The 17659-nt window shown below is 47.2% G+C and overlaps 1 protein-coding gene across 1 annotated transcript in view; it reads left to right on the top strand.

The window, feature by feature from the left end:
- The window catches only part of LDLRAD3 (low density lipoprotein receptor class A domain containing 3), a 232132-nt gene that overhangs the window by 78098 nt on the left and 136375 nt on the right, over nt 1-17659 (top strand). Inside the window, exon 4 of the mRNA XM_075502523.1 lies at nt 2404-2515. The gene's annotated coding sequence lies outside the window, so the exon portion shown is untranslated. The remainder of the gene's footprint in view (nt 1-2403; nt 2516-17659) is intronic.

The following is a 17659-nucleotide window of genomic DNA, read 5'->3' on the forward strand; positions in this document are numbered from 1 at the left end:
TCTCTGACATTAGTGCAAAGTGGAAGACTCATCTATACAGGGAGGCAATGAATGAAGCACTCCAGTGCTCAGTCTTAATGACAGAGGTAGAAACAGGGAGAAATACTGCTTGAATAGAACCAGTAACAAGCTTTCAATGTGGCTTAAATGCTGCTGCCCCCATCACAGCCAGTTTCACTTGACTTTTGCTCTTGCAGTCTGAGCATATACACGGGCCTCTGCAAGAGCAAGAGGTTTGTCTCAACCTGATGCTCCTTAATAATCTATTTTATTGGAATGCAAAAAAAGAATGTGTTGTACATTGACTTTATACCATCTTTCCTATAGTAGAGGAAGAGGGGATCTTGTTTGCACCCCAGTGCAGCTGGAGCAACCCCACTGCTGGTGATAGCATGTGAGGAGTTCACCGTGAGCTCAGTGCTCTTGGGTGAAGCTTTGGATCCTGAACTTGTAGCGCTGCAGCACTCACTTGAGCCTGTACTTGTGCTCCCAGGCGCTTGTCTGCCTCGCCTCCTCTCCCTCCCCTCCTCTCCAGGCTATGGGTATAGCCACAATAGGAACTGACACTCTCCTGATAGCCACATCAAATCTCTTCAAGGCAGTGGAAGCTGAGCGCTGGCCGAGAGGGCTCCCCTGGCATATAGCCTTCATCTTCTTCTTTCACTAAGCCTTAAATAATGAAATCTTCTGGCAAAACAAAGCGGTTTAAGGATGTACAGCATTCCTTATTTCCTTTTTCCTTAGAAGGCATTTTGTCAGGCAACTTTCTGGGGAAGTTGGTTTAATTATACAAATGTAAGGTGCTACTTATGATACCTCTCTAGCTTTTATACATAAAGTTGGACTCAAAGCAGAGAAATAATTAGAGCAGACACATGCACGTGTAGTATCCCATTTGCCACTGCTAGTCAGCAAGCACTGCAATATGGTGGTGCTTCTCACACCAGTTCCTGTAGAGCGAGCTGGCAGGAGGTGGCACGGATAAAGGCTACTGTTGCTCCTTCCTCTGGGTGGTTGCGATGTCTGGTGACTTTCTGCACATTTGCAGTGAACATGAAGATAGTTGGGTTTCTAAGGCTGTGAAATACTTTGCACTGAGAGGGGTGAATGTGGGCTGATGAAGAAACGTAGTGCTGTGAAAAGATGCCAAAAGCAACCAAGACAGGTCTTTACCCAAAAGCAGCAGCATGGCTGAGCCCTGTTTGTACCCTGACATGCCAGAGTGGGGGAGGAGATAGGAGATGAGGCTCAGGGACCAGCTCAGCAGACACCTTCCCACAGTGCCCAGCCTGCCATGGAAAGCAGTATGGGGAGACCACTGACTTCCCAGGTACTCATCTTCCCCTGACGTCAACCTCTGCTGTATAGCAGGAGGCAGGGATGGTTTTGCTTCCCAGCTCATCACAGACCAACGTCTGTCCCAAGTAGACCAGTGGGTCAGCTGGGGCAGCATCCTGCCTGCAGGACCCACAGCTCTGGCTGCTTTGAAGAAAGATGCAGCTTCCTCAAGGGCACATTTTTCCTGCCTCCAGCTTGTGGTCAGCTTAAAGCCCTGAAGCCTGAGAGCTGATGAACCTTGTAATTTTATCTCAGCTGGCAGAGCTGCAGTAACTGTTCTGAATCACCTTGATGCTGGATCTTTGTTTAAAACTTGCCTGCATGATTTACTTCCCTAATAGATAATGGCTCTCACAGGGCACAGAAATCATCTGCTACAGCAATATTCAACCTGTGTCTCTAGTGCCTTCAGTGTGTCTCGTGCAGCCTGGTAGTAGTTCCCCTCGCATCTACTGTTTGCGAGGCAGAGAGCTGATCACAGGAGGCTGTGAGGGAGAACAACACCAGGCAGAGGAGTCATGCTTGCCTCTGCTTCTGTTACAGCCAAGAAGGAAGAGAAACATGCTCCTTCCCCTCAGGCAGCCAGAGAAAAAAGAAACCACAGAGGACCACAAAACTGTCACAGGACATCTGCAAACACTGCGCACTGCCTGTAGCAGGCCAGCACACAAGAACGCGAAGATAACCCTGTGTGGCAACTTTGCATCAGTTGTTCTGTGGTTTGCTTTTACATGAGAGGAATTAAATGGAAGCCAACACAAGATCAGAGCCAACAGAATTATGTTTTCAAAGGCAAAAACCCCCACAGAACATCTCATAGACACATCCCTCCTCACACAGCTCCCACCCCACGTAGTGCTCTCCCTCCTTCAGGCAAGCAGGAGTGCCTTAAAACAACCTTTATGCACCTGAGGCAGCTAGTTCCATTAAGCAAAGCTTTCTTAAAGAGAGAGTGAGAGCCCAGCTGGGGAAATCTTTTCTTAGGCTATAATTTTTCAGGTCCTTTATTTCTCTTTAAAGTCTTACTAGAAAAAGAAAAAATCCAGAGGTTTCATTTCTCTTCAGAGCCTTCTCAGTTTAAAATAAGCCTTCAGCCTGATCCTAGCAAGAAGCAGGCCAGACCAGTAGCTGGTGAAGAAAACCAGAGGAACCCATTCCCAGCCTATACCCATCACAGGTATGTGATTGTTTCTCTTGGAGAGATCTGTAAACCAAGCCCTGGACAGGGTTTTGTAAGGGCTGGTGGATCATGTATTTTGACAGCTTGCAAAACTGACAAAGATAAAAGTGGGGATTATCCATTGCTCTGAAGGATAAATAGAAGTAGTATAAACAAATACACCTTCTTAGAAGAAATTTTTGCTTTATGTAGAAGAAACTATGATTTATGTATGCTTAACTGCCCATCAGGGAAAGAAGTAAAAAGTAATAAAGCTGACCACTTCTAGCAGCCATATTTCTACAAGCCAACAACAAGAAAAGTAGTATAAACACCTGCCTTTAATAGCTGGCTCACAAGTACCTTAATTAGTCCTCCAGGCTTGTGCTCTTCTGCCTGAATTTGTAGCCAAGGGAAGGGGATTCACCTCTTCACCTGTCCTTTCGGTGCCCAGTCACCTAATGCATAAGCACTTCTGCACTACCGGTGTTTATTTTTGAGTATAATGCTCCCTTGCATCTGTAGCATTCTGCCTGTGCTAGAGCAGCTTCTCATCACAGCTAAATGAGCTCTGCTTCAAATTCTTTATTAAATGTAACTTTACCTGCTGTCAGAGGGCTTAACTTGTAATATCATCTAGTGACTGTACAACCAGTGGTGGAGAGAAGAGGCAGAGCCTGACTGGGCTCCTGCTTTTGCTTGGTATCTGCTTTCCAGGGCACTTTCAAACTGTACCCAAAGGACGCCAGACACCTCTGGAAGCTCTCCAAAGGCAGGCGGCAGCCTGTGTCGCAACTGTAATTTAGCAAAAGCCAGGGTCTCCTGGGTGAATAAATTCACAATGTTTCAGCTTTTCCTAAGGCTAAACAGAAGTTTAATAATTGCTTCTGCAAAGCTGAGAAAGAGGAGGGCCTGAGAGGGGAGCAGGTTAAGTCAACATTAAATAGCAGGTCTTACTCTTGGAAAGTTGAAATGAGGTTTGGACCCATAACAAAAAAGACATGGTGATACCAGAGGTGTCTGAAGGAAAACCTTTGGTCTTTAACATCAGTGGTCAGTGACTGCTATGCTCCTGGGTTACCTAACACAGGCTTTTACATTTCAGCTGGGAGGCTTTATAAGCAGCTAATTGTTTGCAGATGGATGTACCCAAAACAGTAAAGTCCTGAGCTGCCACAAGCTGAGCTCTTGGTGAGCCCCATGGTGCATGGGTAGGTCTGTAGGACCCTACGCAGCAAGGCTGTCTGCAAAACGGAGGAGCACGTGCTGGTGGTGCCACTTCTCTTTTCTGCCTAATGCTTCTGTTATAGTCCCTTTCCTGGGGCAGGACTGAATTGAGATAAGCTTCTTCCACCACTTCAGACAGTCTGACCTGCCCACCTGTAAGACAAATGCTGCAAGCAGCAAACTGTGGGGCATTTCAGTGCAGTTGCTGAAGCTCTGTGCTCCACTTTGTGCTCTCTGTTTTGGGTCAGGCCATGGAGATACTAAGATGTTACATTCAGAGCTGCTACCCTTATTCTTTTTGTGGTTGTAGTCCAAAATGTGGTTTTGGGGTTAGTTTTGTTTCTTTGTTTTCTCCCTATGAAGCTGTCTACCCATGAATAGTTATCTCCAAGGGACCCACAGAGAAAGACCCTGGTTTCAGGGAGGCAGCCTGGGTGGATGGGGCAATGTGTTTCAGATCCAGGACAGAAATTCAGGGTCTTTAGCAGCTGGTTGAGTGCCTAAACCAGGGTAAAACACCCGCTGAAGCTGGGGGGAGCTGGGCTGAGATCCTGCCTGGGATCACATGCATGCCCAGCTCCTGTTGTTTCCAGAGTTGCCACGTACTTAATCCTCTGTGGGCTGAGACTTGAAAAGATTGTGTTTGACCTCCTCTGAATGGGAAACACTCCTGATAGGGTATAACAGAAACAAAAGCAAGTTCCAAGAAACACATGAATGCGGCTTGCTGGATTTAGGATTAGACTGCATGGATTTATAAGGATATATTCCTCCCCCCCTCCCCCCCCCCCGACTTGTTGCAGAAAAACCACTCATGATGTGTTTGAGGAAAAAAAAGAAACTAGCTCCCTGATGTGCAAATCCAAAGAAATAGAAAATTATTAATTCCTCCCTGTTGAGGTATATTGCAAACAAGGGCTTTGTCTTCCAGCTTTAGAAAAGGCAGTGTCTTTCTTTAGAGCAGGTCTGGATCCTCATGGAAGAGAGGTTATGGCAAGGAACAAGGGGGTGAAAGCAAAGCAGCCTGGCTGTGGGGGGCCCCCCAGCCTGTCCCCCTCGGAGGCGGAGGGAGAGGCAGAGGATTCTGCCGTTGTTCAGGCAGGGCTGGGGGGCTGCCAGAGCCGCCTGTTCACATGCCCAAGCAGTGCTGCGGCTGGGAGGGCAAGGGCAAACACCCGGGGCCACCACCGCTCTGTCTGCCGCGTGCAGTCTTGCCCTGGTGCTAATGTGAATTTATAGTCTGAACCAGCTCCAAAGCCCTGTTTAATATTAGCAGCCGGGTCCTGCAGGGCACCACTGTGTGTGGCCCTGGAGAGACACGCCAGCAGACGGTTCCTGTCCCCGAGAGCTGTGTGGCAAAGAGGCAAAACATCCCAGAGAAGGCAAAAAAATCCTCTGTATTTCTAACTGGGAAAACTGAGGCATGAAGCAGCAGCCACTGCAAAATGTCAGAAATAAATCCTCTAATTCCAACGGCAAGGAGATGGGGAGCACAGCCATGTGTAGGGGCAGGCCGTGGGGAAGCAGCAGCACCATTGCCCTGTGCCTGGGTCTTGCTGCAGTTGGTTTGGGTACGCAGCAGCTGGGAAGTGTTTGGGTTTAGTACTCGTGCCTCAGGCCTGGACGTGGTGCTGGTGGTTTCCCCAGGTCCACTGTGACCTCTTTGCTGGTCACTGTGGAGAGACTGGGTCCCCACCGTGTGCAGGGAGGTGGCGAGGGAGCCGACACCTGGTGCTTGAGCTTGGAGAGCCCACACCACGTGTGAACCACAGAGGACATTCTTCTCCACATTGCTCCCTGCCATCATGCTGGCGTCTCCTCCATCAGTCTCACTGGCAAGACCCTGGGAAAAGGGCAAGGCAGAAAGTGTAGCTGAGCACTTACCCTCTCCAATAAAAACCCAAACAATCCTTTGGACCCCTCCAGGGCTGAAGAAACAACTGATGTGTGAGGTGTGCTAATGCATCCTGATGGATCTTTAGTGGGGGGCAGGAAAAGTAGCAGGGCCCTTCCTGGCAAGGAGAGCCAGCTGCCTGCTTGGCTGAAAGCAGGGAAGCGAAGTGATGGATGCTGCTGTTCCTGCTGAGGGAGGTATGGCCATGCAGGAGTGCTAAAAGCACTGGGAGAGCAGGGAGGTAGAACCGGCAGGGTCAGGTGAGGGTAGCTGTACCAACACTCGGAGGGTGCTGCTCTGATGGATACCAGCTCCCTCTGGTATGGTGGGACTCCTTTCATTTCTAAAGTTGCAGTCATTAGTCACCAACCTGAGGGCATTTCATCTCTGATACTAATTTCCTGCCCTGGCTGCTGATCCAGGCCATAATCACTTTGTTTTTGGCGAGGGCCAGGGAAGAAGTAGACTGGAAATGAGTCCAGAGTCGGGGTCAAATGAGGAAGAAGTATGATCCCCCAAGGAAAAACATTTCTCAGTTAATGAAGCGTGAACCGAACCGAAATGGCAGGGAGGGGATGAGGACCAGCAAGCCACCAACCAGTATTCATTAAACCTCTGAGTACTCTGAAATGTAATGAGAGCCACAGCTATCCTGGCTGGGAGCCATGGTGTGGGGCAAAGGGGCCAGCCCTGTGCAGTGAGATAATCGGAGGCATTGGGGTCACGCATCTGCCCATTTCTTGTGTTCCCGTGCTCCTGTTAATTTCTCTCCCACTTTAAGAAGAGGTGAGGTGGGAGAAAAGGTGGCACAGATGCTTTTTCCTGTCAGGAACTGCAGTGCTGCTTTAGTTTGTCATAGGTAGTGTCATGGGGCCAGGGGATGAAATCCCAAAGCCATAAATCCTGCTGGCAGGTGGCTGAGCATGTGTAGAAGAGGGGACCTGGCAAGCAGCGCCTGCCCAGTGTCTGTTGAGTCTAGGGTGCCTTTCACAGCTGCTCTGGCAGGGGTCTGACAGCCGCATTTATCACATGCCAGGGCCCAAAAGAAAAATGTGCCACTTGTTTTATGGTCAGGAGTAGCCTGTTGATCAGCACTGCACTCTGTAAATATTGTGTCCCCTCTCCTAACAGGGAGACCAGCAGTAACCAGTCTCTTAGTCTTTTTGGAGTTAGAGTAAATCATGAGATTAATTTCCTTTCTTTTTTTTTTTCTTTTTTGATACCCTTGTCTGCAGTAAAGTATATTAAATACACCGTAAGCAAAAGCCCTCATGCTACCCAAGAAAATACATTCATTTAGGGAGCCGCTTCATGCCAGCAGGTTTTCAGCATCTGTGTTTACCGCTGGCTGGTTCTTTGTAGGCATAGAGACAGGTCACGGCCACTGGCAAATCACTTGAGCTCCACGGAAAAGCTTTTTTCATAAATAAACAGCATTGTCAGATAATTGAAGACAGTGGGAACTTAACATCCTCCCTGAAATGTGGAGGATGCTGGGTATCGAGCCAGGGGCATTGCTGGAGTGGCAGCAGGGACCCAGAGCACCCTGTACAACCTGGGACTCCCTACTCTGAGCTCCTGTCCAGGCCAGGGCATCCCAGGGCCAACCTGAAAACCTGCTGACCCCTGCAGTGTAAAGACACATCCTGTGGTTTGCCTGGCCTTTGTTAGCATAAACCCTCTTCCACCACCATGGCAGTTCCAGAGGGAACAGCCTGGGGGCGAGCAGGGTCTGGGGAGCAGGGCATACCTGGCACCTTTGGAAGCTCAACTCTGTCAAGCTCTGACCCCTAAAAATCAAAGCTCCTCAAACTGGTAACGAGCTTTGGCAATACGGTGGCTATACTCAAAGTTGGAGTAGAGCGATGTCCCAGGTGGGATTTCAAGCGCACACCTTGGGGGCGTGTTTGCAGGTGATGAACAACCCTGAGGAGGGGAGTCAGAGAGCTGTTTCCTTGGGCTGTGTTTTTTAATGCAACTCAGCCCCTGGAAAGTGGGGGACCAATGCCTAACAGTGGCTTTTTGCTGTGTCCTCAGAAAGAGGCACCGAGTCTTTCTGAATCTCCAGGGTGGACTTGGGTGACAATTTTGTGGTTGCCACAAGTTCACTTTGGGTTAGACCCATGCCTGCATTTGGACTTCCCCACTAACATGTTTAATCCACTGAGATACCGGCCTGCTCCCACCTCCTATCTAGCATTTGTACTGCTCTGGTGGCTTTCCCAGCATTTCTGGGGGATTGGGGCTTGGCACGTCCCAGGGTAATACCGCCTGTGGACTTCTGCCACCTCTGGGGTGGGAAAGCCATGGTGCTGCTCACAGCTTCAGGAGATTATGCGGTTCTGCAAGACCAGAGTGAGCAATGGGGAGTTACAAGAATACTAAAGAGCTACCAAGACGTACGTACAGCAAAAACCACGGTCCTGCCAAGCTAAACCCTGCCTCCTGCAGGCAGAAGGGCTTTGCGGTACAACCTGTCATATGGGCAACTGTCAGTTTACAAGGGGGCAGCAGAAGTCACTGGCAACCCTCAAGGATGCAGAGTAAACCCTTCCCATGCCTCTGCGTTCTGGATCTTGTGGGAATATCAGCACAGAGAGAAATAATACATAAGGCAACTGATAGCTCCAACAAAAAAGACAATAAATAAATTTCCAAGTAAAAAGTGTATTTCCATGGCTTCTTCCCCATCTGCAGAACAGACAAGACAAATATGGCCTAGTTTTCACAGGTGCTGGGCACCCATGAATCCCACTAGCTTTAGCAGGTGCTGCAGATTCTTGGCTCCTCTGGAAAACAGAAACCAGGTCATAAATCTCTCTCCCTCTACCTCTACCTGTGCCATCTTCAAACTTTTTAATTAAAACTCTGCCTTCTATTGTTTCTGGGGTCTGGAAATTAATTGGCATTAATACAGTTTAAGACTCTGTTGCTCAGATCCTTTTGTCCTTCAGGTGTGTGGTATGATCAGAAATCTGGAGCAGACTGTATCCCTGCTGTCTTATGGAAAAAAAATAATCCATTTTTGGAATTCACTTTGCAGGAGTTGTGAGCCTCATTAAGCTCGATGCTGCTGCCACCCCTATGGTGGCTACTGGTATTTCTGGCAAGATGGCTATGTGATTGTATTAGATCCACGCCACTACTACTGCTAAAGCACAGTCCTGTGAATAAATGGAGAAGAGGGAAAAGGGCAAGTGAAATGAGATTGGTTTTCAGTTTGTGAACCTGGACGGATATTTTTCCCAACATTTTATATCCGTATTCATCTCTTCCTATTTTTCTGTCTTTTTCCTCTTGTTCTTTCTATATATGCATGTATGTAATCAACAGCTCTTTCTGCATTGCTTGGCTCCTTCATCTTTTCCTTTGCCTGTCAACACTTCCCAGACAGAGGACTCTCCCCTGACTTCTTTCTCTCCACTGCGAAGTAACCATGAGTAACCGCAACCATGGCTCGCTCTCTGCCCAGCCCACTGTTCCCTGAGCCATGTGTGGTCTATTTGCTATGTAGCCCTTATAGTCTCCTGCATTTGCTCAAAAGCAGCTGGTGAGCAAAGAGTACAACAGCACACACTGGGCTGCTGTGGTTGCATCTCAGTTTCTTGCCTGCTTTTCTGTATATCAGGGGAGGATATCTTATTTGCATGTTCTTTACCTCCAGGCATGCTACGTGTGCACAGACACACACATTCAAATGAGACAGTTGTGTTTAATGCATTTTCTGCATTTTCATCTGAAATCCAGCAAAAAAAATAATCTCAAGAGTAAATGCTCCCTTGGTGTATATTGCAGCGTGTCCAGATACAGCTTTTCTTCACCAGCTTTTCCCTGTTGCTTTGTGCTGCCATCTTATATCACTACTGCTCTGCTCTGTGCCCTTGCAAAAGGGCACCGCATTAGGGATAGAGCTACTGTTATTCCTTAACATCTAATCTTTTTTGACATTGGTAACATCTGCAGTGTGGCAGGGAAAAATACACAAGGCTTTGGTATGGAGAGGAAAAATAGAATTTCCCCATAACCTTTCTGGCCTACTTCACTGCTTCTTTTCTGAAAACAGAAAAGAGTAGGCAAGGCTTCTTCTTCAGAGTCAAGGTCTGAAACACAGAAATGTTGGGTGGCCCAGATTCACAAAGGACGCATTAGCATTTTCACCACATTCCAGGATCAAGTCCACATGTCACACTAAACCATATGGACTCATGCATCGCAGTCCGATATGCACAATCACACACTGCTTTCTGTTCCTCTGTCAAACGCAGCCCTGCCCATGCTCATGTGGAGAGCATCACTCGGACCATGGACATCTCTGACCACCAGGCATGGGCTCTCGTGGGTAGCAAGGGCAAAAGTGGAACTGAAGCTACACAGCTCTGTTAGTTTCTGTCTGACATTGAGGCTGTTGAAGAAAAATGCCTAGATTTGAGTAATAGCTTGAGGTGTCATCTATTTGTGTAAATTTTCTAAAACGCTTACAGGAAAACAAGCACCTTACCCCATGGTTTATAGTACATAACCCCCAAGAGACAATACCGTCACTTTTGAAAGCTACATGTTAGTAAGTTTACATGGGAAGTGTATGAAGGAGGATTATAAAATAGGCTTATCTGTAGTTGCAGGAAACTGGCCTTGGTGGTCCATCAAGTCCCTTCTTTATACTCCTAGTAGTCTTCAAGATACTACCTTGTAGCCAGTAAATGTCCCAGCAGCTTGAGAAAGATGGAGAAGCAGAATGTTATGGTTGCCCGTGCCTGTACCCAGTGGGTGGGTAGCTCTTCTGGGGACTTAGCAGTAAGGCTCTGGGCTATGTTTTCCTGTTAGGCTTTACTGCAAATTAAACAACCACATACACAGAAATCATTAACAATACCTCTAAAGTAGACTACTTTTTTTTCCTTTTTTTAATAACTAAAATGACTGAGAATGAGCAAAATGCAATCCTTGAGTTAAGGATACAACTCAAATCAAATCAGCCAAGTCATGAATTGAAAGCAGTACGAAATGAAGTCAACAGCTGATCAAACCATCAAAGCACATAAAAGATTTGAGTAATGAAGCCACACAACATACAATGAATTTTATTAAATGATGAGCACTGCTCCTCCTTACTCCAGTTACACTTGTCACTTGCCCACACATACTTTCGTTCTCTTCTCCTTCCTTAAAATCTTTGTGTTTTTTCCTAGGAAGTAGCTGGAGAAGCAAAGGAAACTTTGTTTATCTGATCCAGTAAAGATCACCTGTTGATGGTGGATCTGTTTGGTGTGAAACTAGCTGAGGAGATACTAAGAGCTTTCAAAATGAGAATGGTTGGAGTTTATTCTTGTTATTATATACAACATGATAGCTTTATTAGATAAGCCTATTTCACCAGATGGAGGGTCAGAGCTGTTTGGAGAAGCAGGACAGCAAATCTAGGGAAACTGTCTCCTTTTATTGAGAGCTTAGAGAAGGTCCCGACCACAACCAGCTGTTGTGACTTTTGCCTTGGCCTAGCTGCAGCCCCTGAGCTGCTCTGATGTAGCCAGGGCTATGTGGGCTGTGTTAGGCGGTGAAGGAGAAGCAGCACAAGTGAAGCTAAAACCCAAAAAAGAGTGTGGAAAAGAGGGCTGAAGCCCTGAAAACCTGATTGCCATACATGCTCCAGTTTGACTTGAGGTGTTCAGTGTGGGGATATAACGAGACTTCTCGTAGTTATTAAGCTAAAGAAAGTAAGTGTGTGTCTAGAGGTAGAGAAGAGCTGGATGTATACAACATTTATGCAATATGTCCTCAGTCAATCTCATAGGTGTGTGTCTAGATGTAGAGAAGAGCTGGATGTATACAACATTTATGCAATATGTCCTCAGTCAATCTCAAATTCTTATTGGCCTAAACAGCAGCTTGCTATTATAATATCTACTTTTTCCACTCAAAATTATGTTAGCTGTCTATGCATAATGTTTCTTCTCTCATTCAGATGATCAGAACTGCCCTCTGTGTGTGTGTGTGTGCGTGCACGAGAGAGAGAGCTCAAGGATTTAAGATTTGTGGGGAAATTCAGAAACATAGCATTTTAGATGCTATATATCCGCCATTGTACTACCTGTGTAGTTTGCAGGCTCTTGCTGTCACAATGAAGGACAGCCTTGCAAAGGCCTCTCAGCAGTCCTAGTGCCACAGAGGTTCCTTACTCCTTCCAATTTGTGTGTCCTATTTGCTCAAAGTGACATATTTATGTCACTAGTTTTACTAGTTTCAGTCTTGCATGGTCAACCTACCTTACAGACTGTGCAGTGCAAAGCAGGAGAGAAAACTTAATGAAGACAAGTCAGAGGCACAAGGATATTCCTCCAGGCTTGTTCTGGGGTGAGGGAGAGACGTTAGGTGCAATTTTGCATCCTCTGCAGATAGGCTAACAATGCACCTACCAGTATTGCTTGTTGAAGAGCTGGGCTGATGGCACTGTACCAAAAGAGGCTGCTATTATTTATTGTAGGAGAAGATTGCCCAGATACTGAGACTTTGTTGGCTTCAAGTGCCTCGTTCAGCAGCAGGATAAAGGAATGAAAGTCACATGAGAAGACAGCTCATGGGAGCTGCGTGGGGAAGCAGCATTGCTAAGTTGAGCCAGACCAGGACTGGTGTCAGTGAAAGTTCTTGCTGTTAGCTCACTGCTCCACAGGCAGTGCACAGTGAGCTCACAGCTCTAGATTGCTTACAGTGGCCATATGTCAATCCAGAAAGCATTTCACCACTGTGCTTGCTGTTAATTAGCTTCAGCAATGCAAAGAAGCCAGCAACTAAGTGGCAGCAGAGTCTTCCGCCTGCAGGGCCACCAGCAGGCCCCAGGGCAGTTGGCCACCTACTTCAAGGCTGCTCCCTCCCAAGCTCCTAATGCTGTTTCCTGAGGTGACCCTGCCAGATCTCTCTGCTGTCCAAGGAGTTCAAGATAACTAACATGGAGCTGCAGTTTGCTTCCTAGTTGTGCAAATAAGAATTTTCCTTTCCAGAAAACCTTGTTTTCTATTGTCTGATTCAAAGGAGGATTGATTCCTTTCCAATGAGTACAAGATTCCTCAATATGTATATGGACAGTTATTGGGCATACTGGGGAGGTGGAGCTTCAGGACAGAAAGGGAAGCATCTTCCCAAGAAAGTCTGCAGCAGCAATATAACAGAGAAAATTTTGGTCCAGAAGCAGAAATTAAAAATGCCCCTAGTGGAAATATGTCTTGGGAACTTTAAATACCAGTGGTGGTCCTCCATTTTACACCTCATTTGGGAAACAGCTGCACTCATGGCAAATAGTCACCCTAAAACTACAGTAAAGCAGGAGAAAAGCATTGCTTCCTCAATCAGCAGCTACGGCAAGGGAGGCTCTGGAGACAACTCCAGAAAGTGTAGGAGGAAAGGGGGAAGGAGGAGGTAGTCTATACCTGTTTGTATGTGCATACACACCCTTCAGCCCCTGAGGTTGGGCTGCATCTTGGCTCCTTAATATAATCCATTCAGTTCTATTCTGGGACAGCTTCTCAGAATCACTCTTATTTGCAAGCATGAGCTGACCTTATTCCCCTTTATATTGCTGCTGTCTGAATGAAAACATCAGTGGAGAAAGCAAAGCAGCACAGCTGGCTGGAAAGTAAATTGTGTACAACACGTGTGTTCCCATCCTGAGCTCCTAGGCTGTTCCGCTTCAGCTGTGCTCTCTGGCTAGTAGGTTTTGAGACACTTGCATGTCGAGCCGTGTCCTGCCACCTCGCACCAGCCTGCTCCCCGAGAAACTGATGACAAGGAAAACTCCTGGTGTCAGCACATCCCCAATAGCTGCATTTCCTCTGCGAGTGAGAAAATGGAGAGATCCCTTGGCAGGTACTTCCCAACAGCCCTGGCCCCAATGAACTCATTAGTGACCAGGTGACCTTGATGAGGTGAGATGAGAAGCCTCTCAGCCCAAGTGTCGCCAATAAACAGAGTACAGCTGCATAGTCTGATGTTCAGGCAATTTAGACACAGGATCAACCAGCACCCGAGCCAAAAAGATGTTTTGGTGGTGAGCCTGTCAGCTCAACAGACAACCAGGGCGAGCACACCTCCTCCCTGACTTGCCTCTGTGGTTCTGGCCCCTCACTATTGCACTGTATGTGGTCTGGGCTGCCCTCAGGCATCTCAAAACCTGCCTCTGTGGATGTGCATGTGTATGTGTGTGTGTATAAATCCCTGGGAGCGCAGGGATGCACCAAGGGAAGGCAGGAAGGATTTAGTGTGCAAGCGTAGAGCTTCTTGAGTCTGGCACAAATGGGTGGCTTTTGTGGAGGGACTTACCACTGCCTTACCACTGCCTCCTTGCTGCCGCTTCTTGGCAATACTGGTTTTGCTAACACAAGGCAGGACACAGCTGGCCAAACATACAACCAATTCTGCACTGCTTTGTGGGGATCCTGAGCACTTTACCGGGTGCCACTGTATGTCCCTCTCATGGCCCGTGGTGCTGCTGAGTGCTGCCCTGGCTGCCAGCACCTTCCTGGGGCTCTTCAAAGTTCAGGCTCTGGGCAGTGAAAGGGTGGGTTGATCCATCATTTGTTTCCAGCGTTTGTCATCCCTGAGTCACTGTGCTGTGAAAACATGAAAAAGCCAGGGCAGCAGACTCAAGGGTCAAAGGCATAGCAACAAAACTAAATAAAAGAAACAAATAAAAGGTAATACTGCACCGGAGGCAATGCAACAAGACGTTTTCAGGAAATTGTCGTTTTGAAGGAGTTTGAGAACATGCTGGAGACTTAATCTCTTAGGTCACTGCCTCAAAGACAACTGAAAACTAGTAGTGATCCAAAGTCTTTGCTACTGGACAACAGCTTGTTATAGACAGTAAATTGGTTATAGCCCCAATTCCCATTGTTTGGGTCCCCCTTGTCACCGATTGTGCCCAGGTCAAGGAGAGTGACTTTCCAGCACAGTGGGTGAGTGCTGCCATCTCCCCGACTGTGGCTGCTTGGGCGCACAGCTGAGGCTTTCCATGGGTGAACAATCACTTTTGGGGGGTCCTGTGTCCCTAGGTGCACTGTAGCCATGGTGCTCAGTGGCTTTAAATAGAGGTCTGGGTGTTCAGTGCCTCTCAAAATTAACAGCTGAAGGCAATTTAAACAAAGGCTGTGCTGAAATCTGCAGGGCTCATATAGTGCAGCTCAACTCCTCCTGCTGAGGCTTGCAGAAGGCAGAGAAGCCATAGTGCAAGCTAGCAAACTGGCATGGTGTGCCATCTGGCCCTGTCTTTCCCGGTTTTGGGCTGGATTTTCATTTCCAGTGACATGGTAGCAGTTGCCTATTCCTTATATGAGTCCCTCAGCGTTTCCGTTTGTCTCACTAAAATCACAGCCTGGCTTTAGGTTTTTAACCTGTTTTGACACCTTTGCTTCCAAATAGGAGGACCATAAATTTCTCCTTCCCATTTTTGCAGAGGGCACATAACCAGAGCACCGCAGCCTTTGGAGGCAGTCCTGTTAAAAAGAAGAGTGAGATGATGGCATGTTAGAAAAGATCCCCACGGAAGCCTTTGTCACTATCAGCATTTGAAAGATGATCAGCTGTTAGATAAATCTCCCATAAAATATCACTTAGTCCACTTGGGCCAAAGTGGGTTGGTCATAAGGATTTGCAAAATGTGCCTTCAGGTTTACAGGCTAACCAGTCAAGAATATGAGGTAGAAAGTCATAGGAGTGGAGATTTTAAAAGTTGTGCTGGCCCAGAAAGCACAGCCATGTTGGTGTGCCCACCCAGCATTTCCTGAGAATACACTATGCAACAAGAGATGGGCATGTCCCCAGCTGCTCCTGCCCTCGGTGACTGCATGCATGCTGGGAAAAGCTTGCCAGAGACAAGGAACATCTCCAGCCAAGGGAACTTCAAAAGTGAAGTTAAAGATTTGGTTTAGGTGCATCTTGCATCCCTGCCCAATTGCCAACCCCTGCCCAACTGCCTGCAGTAATACCATTTTCCTCAGTGTCTTTTTCCACCCAAAAAAGAGGCTCTGCTTGTGGGGAGCAAATGTGTGAATGTGATTTGGGTAATTAGTGTGGCTGAGGGATCATCCTTCGATGAGAGAGGGACTAAGAAAGTAACAGGGGGGAAGAAACAATCTTCGAGCGCTGCTTCTTGTAATGAGGTATTGGGGCTAACGCAGTATCTTTCTCTACCCGTGTATGATCACTGCATTTACATTTCTTGCCTGAAGATACAACCGATTTCAGGACACATTTATAAGCTGATGATGCCTGCCTCCTGAGGTGGATACAGGGCATTTCCTCTGTTGTGAGAAGGAAGCCAGCTTTTTGCAGCAGCATGTACGCTGCACGCCAGGCAGGAGCTTACCCAGGCTCTGGCCTTCTGCAGGGGCAGCTATCAAGAGAATGGTGGGGTGAGGAAGGTCCTCAGCCTGATGGGCAGGTGGCCAGCACCAGGAAGGTAACTCTCTCATCTTCCTGGGGGTTATTTCCAACACGTGTTTAAGGCAGTATTAAAGGCACAATTGCATTATGGAGTACAACATGCACTCAACTCCATCTATCTGTTGGGGGAAACCTACTGTGGTGGCCTCCCTGCGCACGCACTGCTGCCGTTCCTGTGGTGAGGGAAGAAAACAGCTGGAGCGGCCACCTGCCTAGGGGCTATTTGAGCAAAATCTCCTTTCAGACTCAGCTGCAGCCTTCCTGTGTGACCCTGGCAGCTCGCTTGGCCCCCGAGTGCTACCCAGGTATGCTGCGAGCTGAGCAGCACTGCCAACAAACGAGCTCTTGCGAGGCAAAGTAATCCCCTCACCAAGAAAAGGGCTTTTCTTTCTGTTCTATAGAAAATCAGCTAGAAAATATCTTGGAAGAAAATTCTGTTTCCATGGGACAAACTTTTGCCATTTTGGAGTCTGCTAATATCTGCTCAGGCTCCAGGTTCTTATACTGGTGAGAAGTGGCTCTGGAAAAAGCAGAGCATCTCTCATCTATGTCGGCCCCGTACGAGCTGTTCTTTGTTCCTCCTCTGCTCCTTGCCCCACTGCACAGGTGTGCTGTGCTTGGGCTACAAAGGATAAAACCATTTTGTTTTCTTCTTGCTTTAATTGTGCTTTCTGAGTGTTTGTGTATAGCCGAAGGGCAGCATGTACAAACTTTAAATAGGCCTATTTGCTCTCACTGTTTAAGTGAGAGATCCAAGCGATGTCAAATGTGGGCATCTGTTGCTCAACGGAAATAGTGGTGTCAACTTGACATACTTCACTCCTGTTCCTGCATCCTGTGTAGCGAAGCAGCAACCCACGCACAGCTGGAATTCCTGCCAACAGAAGAGCAACAGTCGGTAGGTGAAATCCACACAGTGCCTCATTTGAGTCTTTGAAATTGGACTCTTACAGGGCTGTGTGTGACTCTTACAGTGTTGTGTGACCTTTTGGTAGGCTGCCAGAGGTGAATTTTTCTTTTCTATGAAAACAAACAAAAAAATCATCTGACTTCAAAGGATTCGTTGTCAAAATGCTTTCCATTTGTGCAGTATTCTGTTTGTTATTTGCTTTTGTCTTCTGTTCCCAGGGGTTGACATGTATCCTTCCTGGGCTATTTCTTTACTGTAGAGAGGCTAAAAATGCAGATTTGTTTTTATCTATGACAACATAGTCGTATGTCCTGAATCGCCACTGGCAGAGCTGGAAGCAGCTTACGAGAGCAGCCAATATATCTACCTCCTGATGCAAAGTTCCTCCTTGAAGGGCAGTCCTTCTTTTTAATCAATATGATATATAGAAGCTTTGATTACTTCCCTTCCTACTGCCCATTTCTCTGTTATTCACAAATCCTAGAGTTATCTGGAAACCCTGAAGATTTTGACTGTGTTTATAGTTTTGGCAGTCCAAGAAGGTCTAATTCTAGTTGCAATTAATGCATATTAAGACATATACATACATATTTTTTTCACGGTTTGCTTTTAGACTCCGGACAGGCTGGGCTGCTCTGCCACAGCATGGCTGCTGATGAATGAAGGATTACACCCTTTGGGTTTTTTCTCAGACAGTGAA

The sequence above is a fragment of the Mycteria americana genome, chromosome 5, assembly GCF_035582795.1.
Source record: "Mycteria americana isolate JAX WOST 10 ecotype Jacksonville Zoo and Gardens chromosome 5, USCA_MyAme_1.0, whole genome shotgun sequence".
In the NCBI taxonomy this organism is placed as follows: domain Eukaryota; kingdom Metazoa; phylum Chordata; class Aves; order Ciconiiformes; family Ciconiidae; genus Mycteria; species Mycteria americana.